This window comes from Euprymna scolopes, chromosome 38, assembly GCF_053919585.1.
Source record: "Euprymna scolopes isolate OS-2025 chromosome 38, ASM5391958v1, whole genome shotgun sequence".
NCBI classification, from domain to species: Eukaryota; Metazoa; Mollusca; class Cephalopoda; order Sepiida; family Sepiolidae; genus Euprymna; species Euprymna scolopes.
This window is the reverse complement of record NC_136519.1, coordinates 76,771,831-76,798,826: the sequence shown is the minus strand read 5'-3', so window position 1 is coordinate 76,798,826 and position 26,996 is coordinate 76,771,831. Positions and strand designations below refer to the sequence as shown.

The 26,996-nt window shown below is 34.1% G+C and overlaps 1 protein-coding gene across 3 annotated transcripts in view; it reads left to right on the top strand.

The window, feature by feature from the left end:
• The window catches only part of LOC145263195 (uncharacterized), a 142,218-nt gene that overhangs the window by 71,797 nt on the left and 43,425 nt on the right, over positions 1 to 26,996 (top strand). The window contains exon 1 of one of the 3 annotated variants that reach the window (XM_080120261.1): positions 1,175 to 1,416. The exons of the other annotated variants lie outside the window; for them this stretch is intronic. The gene's annotated coding sequence lies outside the window, so the exon portion shown is untranslated. Of the gene's footprint in view, positions 1 to 1,174; positions 1,417 to 26,996 lie in introns of those variants that run through there. 3 annotated transcript variants of the gene reach the window in all.

The following is a 26,996-nucleotide window of genomic DNA, read 5'->3' as shown; positions in this document are numbered from 1 at the left end:
GTTATTTTTCCAATTACCATAAAAACACACGTTAAATGTACATATATTTTCTCAAACATAAAAAATAAACTTGTTGGGGATAATCTATCGATTTTAGTTTAAAATCAATAAATATTTATTATTTTATTATTACTACCAGCAGTGGAAGATTTTGCTTTAAACAAAATCAAATAAAAAAGATAACTGAAAGAATCGTTTTTGGCATCGGAAAATAGGCACAGATTTTTCCGATTCCGATACCATCAAAAGTTCCGATTTTTCTGATTCTGATTCCAATTAATCATCCCAACACTAGTTTAAACCACAATTGCAAAACTTAAATTCAAGTCATTATCACTGCACAAGCAGTAAGGCCAGGCATATAAAATCAACAGTAGGTTCTTTGATATGCCTGGGGCACGTTCGAAATGAATGTTTATGTTTAGAGCACAATTGAACCATGATACTTGACTTTTGCATTTAAACTTTAATCCAAGCCATTATCTAAAAATAGGTATTGATCATCAGTGCGTTTGAAGCATGAAAGAAAGTTTTTGTTTCTTTAATATTTTTTTATAATCTAATTGAATATTTAAAAAATGACAAAGAAAAGAAAGAAAACACTAAACTTTTTTCAGTGTTTTTTTTTTTTTTTTGTCATTTTTTGCTTCATAATTTTATCGCTTACTTTAGTTTTACCTTTTAGTTTTTTTTATCATTATTTATAGTTTTCGCTTGTATTTTAACTTTTTACTTTTTTAATTATTTTTATTATTTTTTGTTTTTGGCAGATTTTTTTTTTTTTTACCGTTCTTATTTTTTATTTTATTTGGTTTTATTTTTTGGGTTTTATTTTTTAATTTGTATTTTTTCTTTTCTTTTTTTTTTTTTGCATTTTTTTTTTTTTAGGTTTCCTTTAAAAAAAAAAAAAAGATTTTCCCTTCCCACCCCACTTCATTTCTATCCTCTTTTTTTTTTTTTTTTTTTTTGCTGTAATGTTACTTCTTATTCTTTCTTTTCCAACAGTTTTTTTCGTTATATGCACCCGTTTACCAGATTTTTTTTCACACTTGCTTGCAATATTTCATTTTTTTTTTTCTTTGCTATACTTCTTCCATTTATTTCTCTCTCTCTCTCTCTCTCTCTCTCTCTCTCTCTCTCTCTCTCTCTCTCTCTCTCTCCCCCCCTCTCTCTCTCTTTTTCTCTCTCTTCTCCTCCTCTAATATGAATTATGGGATGGGATAGACAATTCCGCCTATTGCTTGGCTAAAATGTAGGTTTAGTAGTACCCACCCCCAACACCATCTATATAAAACATTTGGAATCTCCCCCCTCAAACACTTTGCTGTGCTGTGCCATTCTTACTCGAGACGTTCTCTTTTACACATGCTCCGTCGTCTCCTTTCCATTCTGCCAATGTTCATTACTGAAGTAAAGGTAAGCAAGTTGAAAAATATACACTTTGAGATTTTACTTACATGTAGCATCCATCTAAAGCTGCCATCGTCAGGTGGATTTCACAGTTACATCCCTTAGATGTAGTTGCGACACTCTTCTTTTTTGTCTATTATTATTAATTCTGTTATTTATGCAGTGCGGATTTGAAATCTGCCACCAAAACAATCCTATTAGTTTTTGATGAGCCGTTCCATATAAGTTAACAAATTTCCGAATTTCCATTTCTAATGATTACTATATTGTCCAATTTCTACTGTACCCTCTTTAACCCTTATCCTCGAGTGGTCTCTTGGCCTTGATAAGTGGTGATGCCTATGTAAAAAAAAAAAATTTTATCTCCTCCCCAAATATATATATATATATATATATATATATATATATATATATATATATATAATAATCTTAAATAAGATATATATATATATATATATATAATCTTAAATAAGATATATATATATATATATATATATATATATAATCTTAAATAAGATATATATATATATAATCTTAAATAAGATATATATATATATATATAATCTTAAATAAGATATATATATATATATATATAATCTTAAATAAGATATATATATATATATATAATCTTAAATAAGATATATATATATATATATAATCTTAAATAAGATATATATATATATATAATCTTAAATAAGATATATATATATATATAATCTTAAATAAGATATATATATATATATAATCTTAAATAAGATATATATATATATATAATCTTAAATAAGATATATATATATATATATATATAATCTTAAATAAGATATATATATATATATATATAATCTTAAATAAGATATATATATATATATATATAATCTTAAATAAGATATATATATATATAATCTTAAATAAGATATATATATATATAATCTTAAATAAGATATATATATATATAATCTTAAATAAGATATATATATATATAATCTTAAATAAGATATATATATATAATCTTAAATAAGATATATATATATATATAATCTTAAATAAGATATATATATATATAATCTTAAATAAGATATATATATATATATATATATATATATATATCCTTAAATAAGATATATATATATATCCTTAAATAAGATATATATATATATCCTTAAATAAGATATATATATATATATATATATGTCTCCTTAAATAAGATATATATATCCTTAAGATATATATCCTTAAAATATATATATATATATCCTTTAAATAATATATATATGTATATATCCTTAGATAAGATATATATATATCCTTAAATAAGATAGACACTTTTTTGTCTATTAATTCTATTTTGATCCTTTCCAACATCCGAATTCTGGCAGAAATTGGCTGATGTAATAGCTATATTCGTTATAAGTCTGAGCACTTTCCAATCATTTAGGATTCATCGTCAGGGATAGATTAATCTAACTGGTTTTGAACAATTCATACAATTTGTTTGTTTTTTTTGTTGTTTTTTTTTGCCTATTAATTTTACTTTAAAATTGATAATACTGCTACCATTATCTATGTGTAGGGCTTCGTTTGTCCACAAGAGACACTAATTATGTATTAATATCTAACAAGGATTAATATATACGAGCAGGACCTGTGGAAATTCCACGGAATGAGAAATATATTTAATCAAGAAATATGTTTTTATAAAGCTGATATTTTTCTGAATAGCATAAAAAATTAGGGTTTTTTGACAGAGCAAATATGAGCTTAACATTTCTATGAAAATTTTATTTTAAATATAGAACTGACCCAAATGAAATAAATTAATAAGTACAAAACTAATAAATACTCAGAAAGTAATATTGTGCTACATAGTTCAATACAAATAATTAAATCATGTTGTAATTTATTCCTTCAGTCCAGCATCTCTCAAAAGGCAATGTTATTTTTTTTTTTTGCCCTGTTTCTTTCAAATGTTTCCTTTTATTACATAACTAGCCTGGTGTTGCCAGTATGTGTTGAGCAAAAAAGAAAAAGTGATAGTAGGCAGTCAAGCTTGAGCCCATACTGCGAAGGAGAAAAAAGTGAAAAAAAAATAATAAAAAAGGGGATTGTCCAAATTGAATAGCAATTGTCTGATATAAGGAGAAACTCCACAGCTTAATGCACATGCGGCGATCGAAAATTGTTGAATATTTATCTTTTCAAAGTCGGGCAAATTAAATAGACAGGCAACCCCGGTTTTTAACTCGTAGATATTATCATTTAGGCATGATATAAAAGGTTTTAAGAAGTTGTGAGGCGACCAATCGGTTCTCGGAAAGAAGCCTTTCTTGGACATGCACGAAAACGCGCGCACACAAACATTTTCGCTTTTATATATATATAGATGTTTTGCTAACTTCTTTCTTCAGTGAAGAATCACTGCATGTCGAAATTACTAAGAGTTCCTTTCTCACACCATTACAACAATGATCATATATTATTATAATGATATTTGAAAATGAGGCTACAGCAAAGGGAGGTCATTCTCATATTCTTGTCCAGGGTTGCCAAATTGGTCTTTTTAAAACAAAATTTCATGAATTTGTTTTTTTTTAACAGTTTGGCCTTCAAAAATTGTCCTTTAACAAAATGTAACATACAAACTAAGGAAGGAGCAAGCAGAATATTATAGTATACAAGGTGGGATGATAAGTGTCGCCCTAAAGAAAACAACATTACCGCTTTAAAACTTTTATTGGAAAAAATCAATTCGGGTAACTTGATTATGTAGTAGAGCTGACATCTATCCAATGTAGCTGCCTTCAGCCTCAATTACCACCTCGATATGGGTCCGGAACTGGGAGTATGCATTTTCCACAAGCACTGGCATACATATATATGCTATGCAATTTAATGTTCTAGGAGATAACAAGAGTGCTAAATTACTTGCACAAGAAACACAGGAAACTCAACCCACAGTATTAAAAATATCGAAAGTGACCAGTTCATATTTCACTTTATACTATTAAAATTTATTTACTATATAGTAAATATTGAATTTTTAAATAGCAATTTGAAATTGATTTGTATAGTTGATCATATATGTTTGAGTGTCATATGAATCCTTTAATTATATAAAATTTGTTTTATAGATTTATTTATTTATAGGTCTAACTAAACTTTTACGCATTAAAAACAGGCAATGAGTGCTTTATGTCAAATTGAGAGTTGAATATAGTTAAATTTGCGCTCATTTTTTGATTATATGTATATAGTGGATTCTCCTGTCATGTTTAATGAATAAAGGCCATCACTGTCTGTATCGCATGTATGACACAAGGCCAGCCCTGCTTCCACTAACCAAGCCACATGACTCACAAGTGATGAGTTGAGCAGGCATAGTTCCTATTCATGCTTTACCAAGATTGGCTTGATAACTTATCTTCGATTGAAACATCGGTTTGCCTCCTAATTTTTATTTTTTTCCAGAAAGTAGAGTAAGCACATCCATGGACTACCCAAACAATGAGTTGTTTAAATTGGTAATGGCTTGTGTAGAACCATTCACACTTATTGATACAGCTGATTACATTAAGTGGTGACAAATATACCACAGAATCAATGAATAACTGCACACAAACTCGTACTGGCTGAATTTTCCATCTCTTAGATAGACTGTCATCCAGGGCTGAAGAGCTCTTATCTGCTCATGAAGTGAGTTATTGTGCGCTAGACACCAACCTGATAATTTTCCACCCTGCATGCATATATATATATATATATATATATATATATATAAAAGTCTGAGGAAGCTACAGACGGTCGTAGCGGAAACAATAATGTAACTTAATAGAAAGATACAGTAATAAAAAATAAAACGCATATTTGCTCTACAACAGTATTGAGCACTTTCTTCAGTTTTTATTAATTACCATTTCCACTAAATATATATATATATATATATATATATATATATATATATATATATATATATATATATATATGAATGTGAGAGAGAGTGAGGATCCCACGTATGCTTTTGTATGCTGAATGAACACTTATTTCAAATATAATAAACTAATGTTTTTCCAGTGCAACTTCAACCTTTATAGTGAAATAACCGAACACTTCCTATGTAACTTGTTAACATGCACCCTTTACAGGAACTCCTAAAGTGTGTTTCACAATAGTATGCTTACCTTTCATCCTTATTTACAAATTATTACAGACTAAACTGATTTGCTCAAATATGTACTCCACAAAGGTAGCAAGCACTTTTACTCTCTTATAATAAAGTCCTTTCACAAGACTCATAATCACAGCATGAATACTTTCATGAATATGATTTTAATTAATTCACCGTTTATTATAGTGTTGGGACGATTAATCGAAATCGGGAATCATAAGAATCGGAACATTTGAGAGTATCGGAATCGGAAATGTTGGTGCCTACTTTTCGATGCCAAATCGATTCTTTTTGTCTTTTTTTTTTTTATTTTGTTTAAAGTAAAATCTTCCATTGCTGGTAATATTGATAAATAGTAAATATTTATTGATTTTAAATTATTAGTGAAGTTAAAATCGATAGATCATCCTCTACAAGTGTAATTTTGACGTTTGAGAAAATATCTGCATATTTAAAATGCGTTTTTTACAAAAATCAGGGGAAATAAAAATCTTATAGTTAAATAATTAGAGATTTATAAAGAATTGGAATCGGTAATTGTATCAAAATCGGGGAAACATATTGGAATCGTCCCATCACTAGTTTATTATTTCATTTTTTTTTTTTTTTAACTAATACTGTTTCTTATATATTGGCTTATATCTCAAAATTAAATAACAAACGCTGCTGGATTTTTAATTAATGAAATATCAGAATGGTTCTAATGGTGTCTACACATTTATAATATATAGAATCACATGAATCACAAACTAAACTGAATTAGCAAAAAACTCGAACCGCATCCAAACTGGCATCTTCACGTGACACTTTTCAACATGGCATAAGTCATGTTTAAATATCATGCATTAACATTTTTTTCGTTTTCTCTTTTTATAACCCAACTTTTAAGAAACACGTATTATGGCTGATTTTCTATTTTGACTAGCGGGGGGGGGGGGGGGTACCCGGCGTTGCCCGGGTGTTTGTAGGTGTGTGTATGGGGGGGGGGTAATTATAACCCTGCTTAAATATTATAAAAAAGACGATGTAAAAAAAAACCCAAAACCAAAACGGAAAAAAAAATGGCATAAATAAACCTGTATATGGGGGGGGGGGGGGTAAACTAAAGAATAAGCAAAGTAATAAAAAAAAAAAAAAAAACGTTGCCCGGGTGTTTAAAGGTGTAAAAGAAAAAATATAATTTTGGTCGGGAAGTAGGATTGGACCCGGAAGCCTGAACGCGGAGGTGGAAACCAAAGCGAACTACTTAACCGTCTCGACCACGAGTGAGAGTAATTGATTAGCGTGTTAAGTTAAGGCTTATAAAGCTAGTAAAAGAGGTTTGATTGACAGGAAGACGCTAAATGAGGTCATCGCGGGATCGTTATTTTTAGTTTTCACTTCCCCCAGATGATGGTGGAAACGCGAAAGCCGAGAACACAACGTTTTAATTTAATTTCACTGTATTTATACTAAAATGCAGGACAAACAGGGGACAGAGCGAAATAGCGCGAATCTCGTAAAAGTCGACGTAAATAAATCTAGAGACGACCCGCGTTCCCAAATCCTAGATATTATGATATAGGGGGTATATAAGCAGTTTTAAGCGATAGTAACGACCACGGGGGCGCGTGCGAAAGAAGCCTTTGCGAGACATACACGAAATGGTCACACACATTTTGCCTTTTATATATATAGACTAGCGAGGAGTACCCGGCGTTGCCCGGGTGTTTGGTGTGTGTGAAAAAAACCCGAAATGTGAAAAAAAAACAGGTGCCCGTGAAAAAAAAAAAAAACGAAGCCTTGGCGCGCAGTTGGAAAATAGTAAAGTGTGAAAAAAAAACAGGTGCACGTTTTTAATTGACGTGACGGCGATAGGTATTCAGCAGTTAGCATTTTGTGCGGAACAGTTTTTAATGAGGTCAATAAATCGGTTTGTTTGTTTTTAAAAACCCGCTCCCTGTTTATTAGGGGGAGCGTCTTGTCTCGAAATGAAAGCTACCATTTGATATGACGAAGTCGACATTGACCAAACGTTACTTAGCTCTCACTGACTTTCGGCCAGTGGGTATTTATTTGCTCCCCCACCGAGCAAATTAGGCACAAGGCCGATTTTTAATGTGAGGAGTGAAGGGAGGGGGAAGGGAAAAAGGGGACCAGCTCCCGAGAGGTGGGAAATGGGAGCTGATTAAAGGTCAGGCATGTGGGGTTGCCCCCACATCTGGTCTTTGCTAGTCATAGCTGGTCTTTGCTAGTCATAGCTTGCAGTATCCGTCGGAACAGATACTACACTTTGATCTTGTCGCCCGGGCCCCGGAGGGCGCGCAGGCCAGTCTGGCTTTCGGCCAGTGATTAGAGTCGAGTTTCACTTTTTGTTTATACCGAAAACCAAATGTAACGCGTGCCGATGCGGGAAATGTTGAATAATTAACGTTTGAAAGTCAATTAAATTAAATAGACAGGCGAGATCCGTGGTTAAGTGTGAGATATTACAATTTATAGATGATATAAAAAGTTTTAAGAAGTTGTGAAGCGAGCGAGCGCTTCTCTGAAAGAAGCCTTTTGTGGACATCGAGGAAAAGCGTACATACATACATACATTTTCGCTTTTATATATATAGATTAAAATTTTTTAAAAAATTGTTTCAGTGACAACTTTCACTTTAAACAACCACTTCAGTTTAAGCAAAAGTAAATTAAATACATCCTTTTTACAAATCAAGTATAAAGATTTTATTTTTTCTTTCAACAACAATCCCAATGATTAATGCCCTCAAATAGCTGGTTCTATTAAAAATATAACAAATAAAGTAAATCACTTACATTTCCTTTAAAAAAGCAAGTATTAAGATTGCTTTTGTTTGTGTTTTTTCTCAAATAAAACAAAAGAAATGACTTAAACAAATAACTATGTTCCAGCGACAATTGCCTTTTTAAACAGTATAAAGTCTCATGCCTTCTTGCAGTGACTTAGTCTACAATACATTGACATTGCTCTGTAGAAAACCTACTGTTGATGAAATTATTTTTTATATAATGGCTTGAATTGAAGTTTAAAATGAAAACATCAAGTATCATGGTTCAATTGTGCTGTAAACAAAATATTCATTTCAAACGTGCCCTTGTCACATCAAAGAACCTATTGTTAATTTTGTACACTGGGTCTTTCTGCTTGTGTGGTGATAAAAATTCTCAAATACTCTTGTGATGTTAGGCTGTATAAGAGTGTTAACTTTGGTCAAAATTGGACTGTTATTTATTCAATTTGATTTTTTTTTTTTTATTATCAATACAAAAGCTATCTAAGAACACTCCCATACATATAAAGTACATGTGAGTGTAATTTCAAAAACATTGGCCCAGCCATTTTGGAGTCCATAGGGAACAAACTCGAACACACACACACACACACACTGCTTTTTAATTTCAAAAGTAAAACCACCTATTTCCTTTTACTCGAAAGTTGAAGAGCTATGGAGTCAGGAGTAGTACCATTAAAATGAGTGACATTTTGTGTCTAGAATTTATTTTTCTACATAGTCACCATCATTTTCAACACACTTTTAGCAGAAAATCAATGATGTCCACATCTATGACAGGGGTTTACATTCTTAATCTCACACTGTTAATATCTGCAACAGAGAGGTGAAACTTCCAGGTCATGAATGCATAAGTTCAGTAAGAATAAAAAAAAAATAGGAGGCATTAATTTTGGAATGCCCCTTGTACATTAAAAATAGTTAACAGCCAATGTTTGTTATATAAAATGTGAACCACAGATAGATTGTTTCACTGTATCATAGCTCTTCAGTATGGTAAGACAGGCAAATGTTTTAAGCCAACTGTTTTTTAAACAGTCAGTGCTTCTTACTCTTTAAGTTATTGGCCTTAGGACGTGAATAAGAGAAGTCTAAAATTAGTATAGAAACACTATTAAGTATCAATGAGTGCCTAATTGTCTTCAGTGTGGCTAGATTTGACAAGTGTGTGTTTTCACGCTTAGGTTTGAAACCTGATCACTAGATCACTTGCAACTGTGATCAGTAGTAAAGAATCTTACCTCTAAGCTACTGCGCTCCCCTTGACGGAAAGAGAGATTATAGCGCTTTTATTTGGTTTGTTTCACATTCGCGCTATCAGTTACCTAGAGGATTTTATTTTATATGAAGTGTAATGCTTTATGCTAAATAGAAACTTATTTCCCTTACTAAAGCAAGTGCAGATCGACTGTAATCACCCACATAAGATTAGCTATTAAATAGAAACACATTTCAAACAATTAGAATATTTAGACACGCTTTCTAGATTCGACTAAATGTATAATCAGAGTTAAGGAAAGATGAAATCGTATATTTTTTTTCATGGCTAATTTAGGTTTGGATGTTTGCCTGCAACATTCCTCACAGTCAGATTCTCGTTAAAATGTCCCATGTGTTTACTCAGCAATGTTCTCTTCCAGGATTGTTTTAAACGATGCAGAAGAAAATGGCGGCTTATAAGTATGGAAAAGAGTTGGGTTTTTTTTTTCTATTACTCCTAAAACAAATCTATGATAGAAGAAAAAGAGTGTGTCTGCAATGTGGTCTTACTAAGTATGCAAATATTTTAAGCAAGAAAAGATTATTTGCAAATTACGTTACTAGGTTTTATAGCAGCAATCATATTAGATGTTAGCGTCAGATATTTGATGATTACGACACCATTTGCGATCGGTTTTCTAGCAGGAGAACATGGGAAAATTTGGAGAAAGAAACAAATTTTAAATATGGAAAAATCACCAGATTTCTTTAAAAAAAAAAAAAAGAAGAAGAAATCTTTTTTCTTTTTTTTTTTTTTTTGTGCAAAAGAAGGCTCCAAATTCAAATATTTAATTTTTGACCAACCAGAAAATATGTAAGAAAATGCAGTTTATGAAGGATGAAAAAAGTCCATTAGAAATACAGTGTGAATTTCCCTGGAGTCTCGTTGTCACCATAAAAACAAAAATTCAAAGACGACATCACAGTTGCTATTTGACTATAATATTTTATTGTCATATCAACTTTATGCATCACAATGCTGACCAGAGAAATACTCCATTTCTTTGACCATTAATTAACATTATATATGAAACTGACGGTATCAATGAAAGATCAAACTTATGTATTGTGTCAAATATATATATATATATATACAATTGAATACGATTCTAGCCTCTTCTGATGATGAGTTGAAAATCAAAAATGTGTTTCTATACCTTGCTTGTCCAAGCCATAACAAAACAGTAAAGAATTAGATATTTTAACTGATAAAGATACGTATATTCATCAGAATCAGTATATATATATATATATATATATATATATATATATATATATATATATATATATATATATATATATATATATATATATATATATATACATACACGCTAGTTTCATGGCCGGGTTCGAATCTCCCGACCAGTAGTAATCGTGTCACTCTGCACTGATGATTCCCAGATGGATGAAACACTAGTCTCTATAGGTATTAAAAAATTATTATTGTAATAATTATGTCAACCTCTTTAAAAAAAAACTCGGTTCTTATTGTTGAGCACTTTTTTAAAGTTGAAATAGAAAGTCGGTCACCTAGACTCGCATGTGTAGATCATGATTTCTTCACTAATACAGAATTTATATTTGCTGTCACTGTGGCCGGATGTTACGACATTTAAAAAATACATGTTAAAATTTCAATAATATTTCTCATGGTTGTGATTGGTCGTGAGGTTTGTTCCTTGCTAATGGAGGAGTCAGAGATGGCTTCATGGCCAGGTTTGAGTCTCCTGACTGGTAGTAATAGTATCACCCCGCACTGATGATTCCCAAAAGGATGAAACACTAGTGTCTGTAGGTATTAAAAAATTATTGGAATAATTATATGTGTGTGTGTATGTATGTAAGGAACAAGTGTTCAATATTAATGATAAATTAATAAAATGATGATTAATGATGGAGCTTATAAAGATCTAAGTTTGAAGAATGTCAAGTAGAATCAATGACAACAATCTAATAAGCACAGAGTAAGAAACTGACATTCAATCTATTTCATTATTCAAGAAATGGCATGCTTCTCCCATAAAACCTGAGTTTCCAAGCAAGCTATATAGAAACAACAAATTCTGCATACTTTGAAAAATTACTTTCTGATTTTTTAAAATATTTGATATAATAACAGTTTGCAACATTATATCTTTTTTAATAATTTTTTAATACAAAATGAAGTGGTTTTTTTTTGGAGGGGTGGGGGTTGTTTTGACATTAATCATATATACAGACTGGAAAATGTTTTTTCTTTTCTTTCTTTAAATAAACAATCGATCAATAGTAAAAAAAAAAAAAAATATCTGTATGTCATATAGAAATGACAAATACACACAAGAAGTCTTAGACATTTCGGGATGACATCATAATAGACATGGCATTGTCCCGGACAATAGCTAAGTGAGATGCATTGGAAAATCCAATAAGTCTATCAAGGTTTGTTTCTGCAAATGGCTATTATGCATCCACTGTCTCATATGAAACGTGAAGTATTGGATCCGAAGACCCTTATCGTTTCGTCTAAAAAATGAAACGGTCAGTTAAGGAGTTACATTTTTTTTTTTTTTTTTTTCTTGTTTCTACGAACTGAGTTGCAGTGCCAATTCTTTATGGTGTAAAAGAGTGTGAGCAAATGGCTTGATGTTTTTAAAAGTAAAGAGTATCATGTTGCGTCAACAATCTTCGTCTCTGTCTATGCTAACTGGCTCATAAATTAATGCAAACTCGACAGAATCGAAACTTTATTTCACTGTTATCGAGTGTAGAGGAACGAGGTAAATGACTGGCACTGAATCTGCAGGATGGGTGCAAGGTGAAGTCTTCAACAGTTTGGCTGCAGTGGCAAACATTAAAATAGTTTTCAAATTGTCTAAGTGCACCTTGGTAGATGATTTCTTCACTAATACAGAATTTATATTTGCTGTCCTATACAATTAACTGAAATATTTGATGAATGAATAATTTCACAAAATAGACCTGTTAATTGGTCATCTTGTTTGTTTAACCCCATTAGATTGTTTTATTTGGGAATATGTAAATTCTCATATCTATGGTGATAAACCAGACACAAATAGACCACTTGGAAGACAACATTTGGTGTGTTATTGCCAAAATACAGCTTAATTAAATGCATAGAGTTTGTAAAATTGGACCTCTAGATTACATGATATACGCATGAGCTGGGAGGTTTCATATGCCCAAAATTGGATTTAGATTATAAATTATATATAAATTATAAATGACAAAACTTAATCTATGACAAAAATATGTTTTTGTGATTTTTTTTAAAATTTAAAATTTGTTGCCTCTAAAAAAAATAAAAATAAACCTATAATTTGGATTATTTTTTTTTTAGCTTCACCATCATTTGTACTCTTGAGCGTAATCATTTAATTTAAATTTAAGTGTATATGTCCTTTTGTGATCGTTCAGTTGGGCTCTTGTTCCACTGACCTTAACATGCTGTAACACAAAGTTCTGTTTTGAAGCAATTTGAAAAAGGTTGAAATAAAGTTTGTAGTTTTTCTTCAATGAAAAATCTGCACATAATTATTCTCACTTGATTTTAGTGACTCTTTTGAAATGTTAGTCACATCGTTAAGAGAAAGAGAGCTCTTTGTCCCAGATAATCGTCATTGGAGACAGGAAATAAAACATAATCGGCTAAGGATCATGTTTCGTTTACTTTATTTTATTTATTTATTTATTTTTTTTTTGTAGTTTAAATGATAAAATGTGTGTGTGTTTTGTTTTTTTTATGTTTTTTTTTTAAATTTTAAATAAGCACGAGAAGTGGCGAGACACAAAACGATTTGATTGGTGGCACTAGATCTTATGTTCAGAGAAAGAGTATGTTTGAAATAGTTAAGATTGGTGACAATCAATGGCGACATATACAGCATAATCTTGTTCACACACCAGTTCCTGTTAAATCACCAAAGTTAAGCTATGTTCATCCTAGCTAGTACAAGATGAGTGACCATTTAGAAATACTGGACACTGTATTTCATCTCCATAAACCAGGATATACGAGGGCCATGCAATAAGTAATGCCCCTGACCCACTTCCCATAGCAGTAGAGCAACGAAACTTGGCACGGTTATTAGTCTTTCTCTACATAGGAACCACCCAGAGTTATACATTTCTCCCATCGTTTGATGCAGCTCTGGAGACCGTTTTTGTAGAACACCCCAGGTTGGTCCTCCAACCACGACATGACTTCAGAAATCAAGGCTGCATCATCTGGGAAACGCTTTCCTTTCAAAAGCAACTTTATGGCTGGGAAGAGGTGAAAGTCAGAGGGTGCAAGGTCAGGAGAGTAGGGAGGATGGGGGAGGATTTCATAGCCACACACCCGTGCTTCTGATCTGACGACATGTGAGTTGTGGACCGGAGCGTTGTCCTGCAGGAGGAGGGTACCTTTGCTGATCTTGCCCCGCCTCTTGATTTTGACAGCTTCCCTTAATTTCCTCAAAAGTGAAGCATAATAGGCTCCTGTAATTGTGATACCTTTTGCCAGGAAATCTGTCATCACTACTCCGTCCTGGCCCAGAAGACTGTGAGCATAACCTTGCCAGCGGAGGGCTGCACCCTTGCCTTCTTTGGAGGTGGTGAGTCCAACTGCTTCCACTGCATTGATTGGGCTTTGGTCTCTGATGGACCCAGGTTTCAACCTATGTAATCAGTCTTTTGAAAAACTTTGACTCATCTTCTTGGCACATCTCCAAATTCATCCTCGAGCACTCGACACGTTCTCGTTTCTGGAATGGTGTGAGCAACCTGGGAATCCATCTGGCAGACACCTTATGCATATGCAAATGGTCATGAATGATAGTTTCCACAGCCCCTGTACTAATCTTGACATCTTGGGCTATTTGGCGAATAGTAATGCGCCGATCTTCCAAAATGGCAGTTTCAACTTGACAGACAGATGCCTCATCAATGGCGGAAGGGGGGGGGGACTAGGTCTGAAAGCTGTTTCCACAGACTTCCGGCCATGTTTGAATTCACGATACCAGCGTTTTAAAAGGTCATATGATGGGGCATTATCACGATAAGTTTCTTTCATTTCATCAAGTCTTCTGTGGTGTGCGTCCTTTCAAATACAAAAACTGGATCACTGCTCAACATTCAACAGGCTCCATTTCACACCTAACTCAGTTCAAACACCTATAAAACAGAAACCACAATTAGTTCAGAGCTGTAATTTGCCACATAACCCGTAGAGATATAAATAATTGCACATGCAAAATTTCAGCTAGATCAGACAACTGGAAGTGGGCCAGGGTCATTACTTATTGCACGCCCCTCGTACATGCTGACTGGAGATCACATATTTCCCATGTATCATCAATGTTAAGCAATGTTGAGTCTGGTCAGTACAAGATGGGTGGACATTTAGAAACTGTATGTCATGTCCCCTAATTGGAGTATATATATGAAGTTGTATTCCCCATAAATGTCCACTTTCAGCCTGACATTATGCGAATATCATGAAACTGGTATTACCGATTTTTTGAATAGTGATATACAGAGGACAATGACAAGTATGACGAAGATACTGCTACAAGGGCAGACATATGAAGAGACTAGATGTTCAGGAAGGAATATGTAACAGTTAAAAAAACTGAACCAAGTGTATTTTGAACATAACTTTTATGCAAGTGGTTTAAAGGGTTGTGTTAAATTAACACTGTATCTGAGAAAATACCAAAGTATTGAATCCAAAAGCCCTTACCGTTTTGTCTAAAAAATGAAACGGTTAGTTAAGGAGCTATATTTGTTTTTTTTTTTGTTTCTACGAACTGAGCTAACACAAGTAAAAAAAAATATGTTTAAATCCATTTTATCTGAACAGAAGGAATAGGCGATTTTGACCAAAGTTAACATCTTATACAGCCCAATGTCGCAAGTGCATTTGAGAAGTTTTATTACCGCACAAACCGAAAGGCCCATCATATAAAATTGACAGTAGGTTCTCTACAATGCAATATAAACTAAATGTATTGTGAATTAAGTCACTGCGAAAGGCACGTGAAACCTCCTCCCAGTGGACCGTGATGGGTTCTCAACTAGAGCAGGCAATCAAATTGGATTTGAGTGAAAAAAATGATGGATTTCACCAATTTTCCATAACTATAAAAATATGGAAGTGTAAAACATTTGTTGATCATCATTCAATCCCAGGCAACATATATATATATATATATATATATATATATATATATATATATATATATATATATATATATATATAATGTACTTTAACACTTTACTACAGTTTACATTAGCACTGATTATTAGAAGTGCCTCTGACTGGTATCAGTTGATTCCAATTGGAGACACGTGATGATCGTTGATATCATGAAACTGTAGTAAACAATTACAGCGAAGTACATTTGATTATAAATTTTAATTTATTATTGATATAACTGTACCTTATAAGATATTGAGCACTTTATTTGTTTAAAACCTGCTGTTGTTCAGATTGTGGAATGTTTGTTTTCTGAATATCTAAACAAGCATTAATTTTGAGAATATTTTGTGCGTAAATATGTGAATCTCGGTAGTTTTCCAAATAAATATGTGAATCTCGGTAGTTTTCCAAATAAATATGTGAATCTCAGTAGTTTTCCAAATAAATATGTGAATCTCGGTAGTTTTCCAAATAAATATGTGAATCTCGGTAGTTTTCCAAATAAATATGTGAATCTCGGTAGTTTTCCAAATAAACTGGGTTTTGCAAATAGTATGGATCTTACAAAATCATTACTTTGAACTTTTATAATTAACAATAGCATTTCTTGACATTTTTCACAAACGTTTTACATAGGCAAGATAATAAGCATTTACAATTGAAGTTTACAGGATGAAACAATAAAATTGTCGCCATAGAAAAGACGACATGATTCCATTTCTGTTTGATGAAACCGGTTTTCTTCTTTTTTTTTTTTTTTTTATTGCAGACCATTTACTACTAGTTGGCCAGTTGAGTACAAATCCTAAGGGTGATAGGAGCCTTCTATCATGTCTGAAAGTGACGTAATGTTCAACAAGCAAGATCAGAGGTAGCTGCTGTACAACTTATGATCTCTAACAATCCAAGTTATCGCAACAGGGCCATTGCTAGCACCCTCAAAATGCATCGCTGGATTGCCACAAATAACAGGGACATGCTCGGGACAATGAAAAAGTTTTCGGCCACGGTTATGGTCTTTAGTGTGGTTTCAAGCGAGGGCCACATCATGCCACCTCACATCTTCGAAGTCAGCTTGAAAGTCAACACCAAAGTGTACCTGAATGTGCTGAAGAATGTGGTGATCCCCTGGTGCAATGAGGTGGCCACTGGCAGACTCTGTGTGTGGCAGCAGCTCAGCGCCAGTCCACAAGTCCAAAAAGACCCAGGCTTGGCTTTGTACCCTTTTCTCACTGGTCCTCCTCCTCCGACCTGAACCTGCTAGACTACTTCGTTTGGTCATATGTTGAACATCACCAACATGACCTCTCACAACACCAAAGCCAGCCTGATCGCCACTATTCGCTGAGTATTTGCCAAGCTCCTGCCAACGCTTGTGAAAAAGGCATGCTCCCAGTTCCAGACCCGTATCAAGGCGGTGATTAAGGCTGAAGGCATTGAATAGCTGTCAGCTCTACTACTTAATCAAGTTACCTGATTTGATTTTTTTTCACAAAACGTTTTAAAATAAAGCTTGAGTGTTGTTTTCTTTAGAGTGACAACTTTATCGTTCCACTCTGTATTTAACTTAATACATTCCCTAAGCTGCTACAAAAGAAGGTGGAGTCCCTCTATCATGCTAGAAAATTACTTACGCCTGAGTGTATCCTATATTTTTGCAAACCCACGATTCATCCATGCATGGAGTATTGCCACATCTGGGCTGATGGATCTACCACATATCTCTTACTTTTAGACTGTTTTACGAAATGGAATATGCTCTGACGAACTTGTAGTACTTATGGCCCCCTCAACGTATATACTCCCAACTAAGTTTACAAGCAATAAAATCCCATCCCTTCACTGTTAAGGTATCTAAGTGACAACCATCTATTCAAATAGTTTCTTCACTTGGGCTGCAAGACTTTGGAATTCCCTCCCTGTAACCTGCTTCCCTGATTATATTGACATGCACAAGTTTAAATCTATATAAATAAAACAGTAGACGTGTGTGTGTGTGTGTAAATATCTAACAGGTAAACTCTTAAACTACTGGTCACATAACACTGAAATTCTCAGGAAATAATATTCATGCACCAAGGATGGTTTATAGTGAATAAATTCTTTGTTTACATGCATGAATAACGCATACAGACATCAGCAAATTGATGTGCAAATTGTTCATTCAAACTAGCCGCCATGTTTATATTTGTGTGCATGTGCAGTTCATTCATTCAAGTTGTTTAATATTAAGCCTTTGTATTTATGCAGTAATCGGGAAAAACTGGATTTCTCTTTATATTATGACGTGGGTGGTGGACGACGTGAGATTATCATCGCATGCATTGCCAGCAGTTGTGATAAGACATTATCTTCTCCTGTTTATTCAAATGAAGGTGGAGGGGGTAACTTCCGATGATGACGTCATTTCTCTTCAAATTATGGTGTTAAGTGGGGGCAACTTGAGATTATCCTCACATGGATTAGTGAGTGTTTAAATGAGACAATCCTCCCAGACATTATCTTCTCCTGTTTTTTTTTTTTTTAGTAGGATGGGAGTGATAGGCAGGAGGGTTGTAATTTCCTGTGATGACGTCATTCCTTTTCAAATTATGGTGTTCAGTGGAGACAATTTGAGATTATCCTCAAATGGATTAGTAAGTGTTTAAATGAGACAATCCTCCCAGACATTATCTTCTCCTGTTTTTTTTTTTTTTTAGTAGGATGGGAGTGATAGGCAGGAGGGTTGTAATTTCCTGTGATGACGTCATTCCTTTTCAAATTATGGTGTTCAGTGGAGACAATTTGAGATTATCCTCACATGGATTAGTAAGTGTTTAAATGAGACAATCCTCCCAGACATTATCTCATCCTGTTTATTCGAGTAGGGAGGAGGGGGGAGCGTTAAGCAGGAAGGTAACTTCCTGTGATGACATCATTCCTCTTCAAATTATGGTGTTAAGTGGGGGACGACTTGAGATTATCATCACATTGATTGGCGACTATATTAATTAGAAATCCTCCCAGATTATATTCCCTCTTTTTTATTCGAGTAGAACGGGGGGGGGGGGTACTTCTGGTTATGATATTATTCTTCATCAAATTATTGTAGGAAGTGGGGAACGACTTGAGATTATCAGAGCTCAATATCTTAGAGCAGATGTGTTTAAGCACAGCATGTCCTGAAAGAAAGAAATACAAAAGTCCCAAAAGAAGTTGACGGATTTTAAATTTAATTAATTTCCTCAATATTTAAGTTATGCTTACCAATTTTTATATGTAGGTAGATGAGCCTCTCCATGATTTTTTGAGTCTACTTATTCTAATTTTATTTACACAACTTAATCTAGGGTATGTTTTTCACAAGGTCTAATTTTAGTTATGAAAAATGATGTTACTCAAATGTCCACCATTTTCATTTTCACACTCTTGTGCTCTCTGCAGGGCATTGTCCAGCACATCACTTAATGTTTCAGAGCTTATGGCCCTAATTTCCTCCTTTATATTGTTTTTAAGGGCATTTATTGGGTCTGGTTTGTTTGCATATACCCACTCTGAGGTAATCCCAAAGGAAGAAATCTACACATGTGAGATCTGGCAAGCAGGGTGGCCAATATATCTCACAACCAGGAGAAATTATTCGGTTGCCGAATATGTCCTGGAGCAGATTTAATGTTTCTCATGTCGTATGCGCCGTTGCACCGTCCTGCTGGAACCATATTGGGGGTTTGTTTTGTATCCAAGGTCAAACAAAATCTTCAAGCATTTGGCAGTACCGAACTCCTGTCACTGTTACATTCTCTCCTTCTTCATTTTCAAAAAAGTATGGTCTGATTACTTCATCTGCCGTTACTCCACACCATACTGCACATTTTTGAGGGTGTAATTGCCGTTGTGCTGTTGCGTGGGGATTCTGATTCCCAAATCCTGCAATTTTGCTTATTTATGAACCCATTCAGATCAAAATGGGCCTCATCGGACATAATGAGGTTTTTGAGAAAGTTTGGATCCCTATTGGCCAAATCTTGGAATTGCGTGGCGTATTCCATCCTTTTTTCCGGATCGTTTGGCTGAAGCTCTTGCACCAATTGAATTTTATATGGAAATTTACTCTCTTCATGAAGCATTCTGTGAAGAGATGATCGAGAGACCCCAATTTGACTTGATCCCGGGCAATGCTGGGTAGCCTTGCGAGTGTAATATAAACAGACATCTCCCTCATCTCATCTAAACATGGTCCCAAATAGTAGCCCTTTCCATTCATGTATCAGTATACCTTGTTTGGAGTGAACATGACTAGAAATAGAAAACATTTCGGAAGCAATATAAAAAATGAAACTTTAGAAACTGAGTCTTTGGAATCTGACTGCAGGAGTGGGAGTAAAAGTAGAATCCATAAAGAATGAATATAAGTGTGTGTGTGTGTGTATATATATATATATGTGTGTTTGTTTAGCTATTACTGTATATATTATCTATTATTATTAATTAACGGTTTCCATACTGTGTTAATTTCTATACTAGGTCTACTTCTAACTGTAATCTCTGAACATATATACGATGCACTAGATAAAGCAGGGGAAGCTAGGGCAATAGCCCTTGATATATTTAAGGCCTTTGACAGGATATGGCACAATGGTCGTCTCATGGAAATCCAATCCTATGATATAACTGGACGAATACTTAACGTAATTAAATCCTTCTTAAGTAAGAGAAAAATTCCTATTGTCCTCAATGGTTGCACATGGAAACAATATAATATAAATACAATATAATATAAAAACAATATAATATAAAAACAATATAATATAAATACAGGTGATAAAATTGTCTCTGAGATGGGTGTTTTTGCTGATAACACCACATTCTATAACAATACAAAGGGGAAAACGAATGAGCATGTATCCAAGGAAATGGCGTAAATCCTAGAGGAAGACCTCTGGTCTGTGGTGGAATGGGAACAAAAATGGATGGTCACATTCAGTGCTGCCAAGACTAAGCTTCTTTGCTTTAATAACTACAAGAAACCTGCTCAACCACTAATAACTATGGCTAATGATACTTTACCTGAAAGTACTTTGTTCAAACTCCTCAGTTTAACGTTCACGAGGAACATGAGTTGGAACAGATACATTGAGGGCATTGCCAAGGCTGCTGCAAAGAAGGTGGGCTCTCTCTACCATGCTAGAAAATTACTTGCACCTGAGAGTATCCTGTACCTTTACAAGGCCACCATTCGCCCATGTATGGAGTATTGTTGCCACATTTGGCCTGGTGCATCTGCTACTAGTCTCTCCCTCTTAGACAGAAAGAGATGTCACCAACCTAAAAGGTCCCACACTATCAGCTAGGCTTCAACCACTGTCCCATTGACAAAATGTTTCATCACTCTGCCTGTTTTAAAAGTGCTTTAATGGTGGATGCTCTGACGAACTGCAAGCCCTTATACCCCCCTCGACGTAAATACCCCCGACAAACCTGACAGGCAGCAAAATCCCACCCCTACACAGTAGAAATCCCTAGATGTAAGAAAGCCTTCTATTCTAATAGTTTCTTCCCTAGGACTGGAATTCCCTTCTGGGTTTCTGTTTCCCTGATTGTACTGATATGCAGAAGTTCAAGTGTAAAGTAAACAGACATCTTGCTGCTCATCTCCCTTCATAATACCCCTGCAACTTTGGTCCCAGATAGTAGCCCCCTGCATCAAAGTGGCACTGTGCAATAAAAAAATTTAAAAAAAGCTTAAGAATTGATTGATGTGTTGCTTTTTTAAGTCTTCTTATTCTCCACCGTTTTTCTTTGACTATAATTTTTACTTCGTCCCATAATGATTGATGGTTTCCCATTTCCCTGCAGATATGGTCAGCCATACTCAACTTTTCAATATCTCCATGTATTAAGGCTTGTTCTTCTAACCGTACTTTTAGTGGATGACATGTCTCACCTTTGTATAGTTTTTCACATTTACATGGGATCTCATATACACAGTTTTTAATCATGATGTTTTCTGTAGGAGGCTTGACTCACACAAACAGTAGTCCGAAGAATCCAAATAGTATGAATAACCAATCCTCATCTGCAAAATTCAGAAATGTAATAATCTTGACTTGCTGTATAATATTTTAATATCCTAACTTTGGTGTTGATTATATATTTAAGGTTTTTATTTGATGTATAATACCAGTGCTGATGCTGCGAGTTTATTCAAATAAAGAAATTTTTTTTTATCTCACAAACGATTGTGCTCTGATTGAATTCTTGGAGTCTAAGTAAATGGCTTTTCCATTTTACTATTTGCATCATATGATAGTCATGTACGTAAACACAATAGATTTACTGATAATGAAAAGAAAATGCATTCTTTTAGTGCTGTTTCTTCAAATCTGATCATCTCTTGCATCATTTGAGTGAAGAAGTCCAGAAAGGAGTAATTCCTGACAGATATAAAAACAACGTTTGACCTATAATTAGACAGACTGAGGAATGTGGTTGGCAAAGATCCATGACGAAAAATGTACACAGCTGTTTATTTTTTCTTACCACAGACTATATGCTTGTAAAATCCAAAAAGCATATTCAAATGTACTTATAATATAAGCAGCACTTTCTCTGTTTGTTTGTTTGTTTGTATGTCTGTCTGTATTTTGAATTTTTTCAAGGGAGATAATTGCATGGAAACTAATGGTGTTGATGTTGTAGGGAACAGATACTACACTTTGAAATATTTATTTGCACAAAATATTAAAACAGTTACAAATTGAACAAGTTAAGCACAAGGCCAATCAAAAGTGTGTGGATAATGGGTGTGGTTGGTCATCCTTAGTCATAAATACTTAAAACTGTCTATTCTACTCTTAATTAGAAATATCTCAGTCACCATGATACCACATTCACTTCAGGGGGCTGTCCTACTCAAGTTAAACCCAAATATGAAAAAGTTTTGTATTAAATCATAAATATATACACAGATTTTATTTCATTAGCGAGAGTGTGGGGAATAAATAAAAAACAACAAAAATTGGTTAATAAGGCCCTGCAACCCTTTCTAAATAATAGATCGCCCACTGTTTTCCAATTTGCCAAAAACAAGCTAGTCAATCTCTAAGTGGGAGTGAGATCTAAGTGTGGGAGAAAAAGAAAGAAGAGAGGGTGGAGTTGGAGAGTGGGTGGAGAAAGGCCAGAGATGAAAAGAAATAGAAATTGGCACTGGGCATCTTGAAGGCATTCTATTGCTAGGGAGGGAGAAACTCATTCACTCACTATAAATTACATCATTGTAATACAGCTTCCTATTCCAGTAGATTCTTTTCAAAGAACCATGGCACTCTCTTCCTGCTCACTGTTTTCAAGACTAAGGTCAATAGACATTTCCTGTCTTTTCGATAATCGTCTTTCATTCTCGTTAGAGCCTTACATCAAGTGACTTCACACTTTGTCTGGAACAATTTCTCTAAAATAATAATAAAATAAAAATAAACAGCATCATAATTTTCTGCATATAAGTCAATAATTACGCTTGAACACAGATTTTTAGGGTTTTTTTTTGTTTTTTTTTTTAGGATCCAGTTCAACTTTTGTTTCATTATGTGGACTTGATTCGGCCTTTTTAATAAAAACATAATTTAAACCGATTGGGGATATTTCAAATATGATAGTCTCTGGAGTAAGTGTGGTATTGTGGTGATTGTTGAAGTGAAAGTGATGGTCAAATGATGAAAGAATGAAAGGAACAATGTTCATGTGAATGGGTCAAGTAAGGATAGACAAAAGATGACCACAGACTCCCATCTCTACATTTTTTAAGGTATGATGCCTAATTTGTAAAATTGAAACTAAACTGTTTTGCAAATACATTTTTCAAAATGTTGTACCTATTTACTATGCCTCCCCACGGGACAGAGTTAGACACCAGGGTCGTTTTTTAACGTGGAGAAAAGGTACAAAAATAAAAATTGTCACAGTCGTGAAGGCTGCTTCTCCACTGAAAGAGAACAAGAAATGGAAGTGTAGCATCTGAAGAACAGATACTACACTTTGATCTTGACAAAAAAATGTATCTGTACACTCTTTAGTCCCAGGGAGGGGGGGGGGGTTAAATCGCAAATTTTATTTTTGTCCCATTTTGAGTGAACTGAATGTTTCCTTAGACTTTGTGGCCTCGTGGGAGATGTCCTTTTCTCTTTGCTGCAACCTCTATGTCACAGAAGAGATGTTGCGAGTTTGTCTCTGCTTTATCGTTATTTTCATGGAAAATGTTCGACTGAGCTTCAATTTATGGTTCCTCCCTCACCAAACTTTCACAAGAAACACTCGTCTAGCATAAAACACTATCAATAATTCCCCCCACTTTTTATCTGTGCCTAAACCTAAACGTAGATTCCATAATCAAAGCTTCTTTCTTAGAATTGCACGCCTGTGGAATCGTCTTCCGTTTTCCTGCTTTCCAGCTGTCTATAATATGGTTGTCTTCAAGTCCAACGTGAACAAGTTTCTGATGAGCCGTTACACTTAAGTTAACAAATTTACCGAACTTCCATTACTATATTGTCCTTTTGACTACTGTACGCTCTCTAACCCTTATCCTTGAGTGGCCTCTCGGCCTTGATAAGTGGTGACGCCTATGTGAAAAAAAAAAAAAAAAAAAAAAAATTGACCTTATGGCTAACTTTGCCTTCATGGAAAGGAGGTGCTAAATGCTTTTTTTTTTTTTTTTCTTCAACAAATTCATAAAACTTATCTAAGTTCTAAAAAAAAACAAAAAAAAACTTTTCTCCATAAAAGGAAAGGGAATTTTTAAAACTTATTGCTTTCATCTTCATCTCTCCCTCCTTCCCCCTTTTTCATTTTTTTTGTAATTAAGTTTAATTCCCATTTGCATTCTGGCTAAGCTTGACTTTCATCTGCTTTGCTAGATGTGACCCAATTTTGTGTGTAAAAATCATTAATTTGTTTTCAAGAATTTGTTTTACAATCCACCGAGGTACGAAAATGTTGTCAAAAAACAAATACATAACAAATAAACGTTATCAAAGGCAAGATTTACTCTTCTACCTACCTGGATAAGTTTTTAGTGTTTTTATTTAATGTAAAATGTTTATTCAGTTCGAAAAACAAGTAATGTTGAGCACTACCAGAAAACAAGGAAAAATGGCCATGATGTCTCGATAAGTTTTTGAAGCCTCGACAAAATAAGAAATAAAATAGTAGCGGTTGAAACCCATCCGATGCCTTAAAAATTAAAATAATAAATATTTGCAAAAATTAAACAAAATTTAAATCATTCTTGCAATGACCTTTTCTCTGTTGATTGTAGTATGATGCTAGTCCTGTGTAGTTCTAGACGGTCCACCCTCCTAGGTTTTGCCTTCTCTCTTTAAGAAGGGATTAGTGTGTTGCTAATCACCTGAGGCGTCCCTACCGAGGTTGCCCAGGTACTTTTTGTAGGTCAGAGTGCTCCTCCTTTGGGGTGCTGACTTTTCAACCCCATTTTCTCACCTTTGTATCATATTTCTCGCAGTGTGAGAGAAATAAATACCCAACTACGTTACTTTTTATTAAAAATATTTATGATGACATATTTATCATGAGAACTGACTTAGACAGAAGGTCAGTTTTTAATGTAAGGAAAATCCAGCTCCTTGGCCACTCTAAATTTGGACAAAAATTTAAATTTACCCAGTCGAGAAGCAAACTTAGTAGAAGTTAGTGTCCCCAATGATGGTTGGTTAAACAAAGCTGAAAGAAAAAAGATAACGAAATACCAAGGTCTTATTTATGACATGAAAAGAAACTGGAATAAAGAATTAAAAAAAAAACTACCTGGTAAATATACCTGGTGAACCAAGTGCAAGAGAGATTCAAACAATTGCACTTAAAGGAATGGTCAGAATCTTAAAAAGATCTCTCGGTTCGAATGTCTGAGTTAGCAAGTCAATGTTTGGTATCATCCCCAGTTCGAACAAACTGATAAGGAAAAAAAAATATGTAATACCAAAAAACTGTAATATATTTCTAAGAATAATATTTTTTCTAAGAGTATTCTGAGCGTAATTGATTTTGATAGCAATGTCTAAATATAAATAATTATCCTACTTATAGAATTATATTTGACAACTTTTTTCCCCCGGCATTAGATAACTCCTAGATGGTTGAGATGCCGTAAACCAAACCAAAGAACTATCCCTCCCCCACAACATGTACAATTAAAACCATTTTTGATCATCTCCTAAAACTTCTCCCTCTGCACAGATTTTAAAATAGTTTGAAGCATTAAAACTATTATCCCCGTAAACACACACGTGCGATATAAAAACGTTTTCTAAACATCACCACTAAACTTTTAATCTTCCTACATCCCCATACACTATGATTTAAAAATAGTTTATGCATCACCCCCCCCCAAAAAAAAACTATCCATATGTTACTATTTTAAAACTTAAAAAACAAAAATTAGCAAAAAACTATTATTCCCTTCTCATATAAACGATGCCAATGTCTCCATTCAGCCTGCTTGTTTATTTGTGAGGCAAGGGTTGTGCAATCTCCAACCACGCCTCTCCTGAATCGGCATTGTTTGAGTCCAGTGGCAAGGAGAAATCCAGGATGACTGGAAACAATGCCGAGATAAGCGGAGAGCACATACAGCACTTGGAAGTCTCAAATGGTCACCCATTTTAGTACTGACCATATACACACAGAATTACTGTCTACAGAAGAGAATTTAAATGCCTACTAGAGACTGGCAGCAAGTATCCAATGTCTGTACAAAGAGGTTCTTCAAGACTGCCTGACGTGAAGATACTTTCCCTACAAGTAAACCCTGACCATATATTCAAAATAACATAGTATTTGAAGCCCAAATAATATCTCCGCAGTATGGCTACACACAAGCTTATATGAAGAATGGTGCAACTATTTTAAGTGATGTTGTCTCTCACAGTGTAGTATCTGTTCTGATGCTATACTTCACCTTTTCTGTCCTCAGTCAATGAAGGAGAAATCCTTCACGACTGAGACAATTTTTATTTTTGTCCCTAGCCAAAGTGCCTTTTTTGGGGAGCTGGATTTTCCCCACATTAAAAACCGACTTTGTGACTAAATCTGCCCTCTCGTGAGGAGGCAAGTACGTAGAAACAACACTATGCTGGATATCCCACCAAACTTGATGGATTCTTGTTGTGGAATCCGCTAAGACCAAGAGACCACA